Genomic DNA, 1,169 nt, shown 5'->3' on the forward strand with positions numbered 1-1,169 from the left:
CACTTTCCCTTCTTGGATGAACTCAGTTGCCAGTCGCATATATCTCTTCTGTTTCCTCCTCCTCCTCCTCCTCCTCCTCCTCCTCCTCCTCCTCCTCCTCCTCCTCCTCCTCCTCCTCCTCCTCCTCCTCCTCCTCCTCCTCCTCCTCCTCCTCTTAGGGTGACTGTTCTCTAGCACTCAAGGGGAAGAGGACAAGCGGGAGGTTCATCTTTACGGGCGCGGTGAGGCAAGAGGAGGAGGAGGAGGAGGAGGAGGAGGAGGAGGAGGAGGAGGAGGAGGAGGCTGGGCTGTTCTCTCTGTCACAAAGGCGAGGAGAAAGCTACTACACAGGGAGACGAATGGCTCTATACCTCCTCCTCCTCCTCCTCCTCCTCCTCCTCCTCCTCCTCCTCCTCCTCCTCCTCCTCCTCCTCCTCGTTATCCGCCCTATTTCTCCACGGCTGCTCACTCCTCACTGATCTTCACCCTTGCTCAAAGTATGCTCTCTCTCTCTCTCTCTCTCTCTCTCTCTCTCTCTCTCTCTCTCTCTCTCTCTCTCTCTCTCTCTCTCTCTCTCTCTCTCTCTCTCTCTCTCTCCATGCTTTCTTCTCATTACTTTTTTCTCTTAATCCCACTTTTCCCTCCTCCTCCTCCTCCTCCTCCTCCTCCTCCTCCTCCTCCTCCTCCTCCTCCTCCTCCTCCTCCTCCTCCTCCTCCTCCTCCTCCTCTTTTTATGTCTCATTCTTACTCTTCCTGCCTTATTCTTCTCTCGTTCATTCACATCTTGTCTGCTTCTCTCCTCCTCCTCCTCCTCCTCCTCCTCCTCCTCCTCCTCCTCCTCCTCCTCCTCCTCCTCCTCCTGCTGCTGTTTTCTCTTCCTCTTTTATTCGCTTTTGTTCACTTGTTCTTTTCTTTTACGTTGTTTTGTTTTCTTGTTTGTTTTCCTCTTCAGCCTCTTCTTTTTTTGGTTAGCCTTTAGTCTCTCTCTCTCTCTCTCTCTCTCTCTCTCTCTCTCTCTCTCTCTCTCTCTCTCTCTCTCTCTCTCTCTCTCTCTCTCTCTCTCTCTCTCTCTCTCTCTCTCTCTCTCTCTCTCTCTCTCTCTCTCTCTCTCTCTCTCTCTCTCTCTCTCTCTCTCTCTCTCTCTCTCTCTCTCTCTCTCTCTCTCTCTCTCTCTCTCTCTCTCTCTCTCT

Source organism: Scylla paramamosain, chromosome 33 (assembly GCF_035594125.1).
Source record: "Scylla paramamosain isolate STU-SP2022 chromosome 33, ASM3559412v1, whole genome shotgun sequence".
NCBI classification, from domain to species: domain Eukaryota; kingdom Metazoa; phylum Arthropoda; class Malacostraca; order Decapoda; family Portunidae; genus Scylla; species Scylla paramamosain.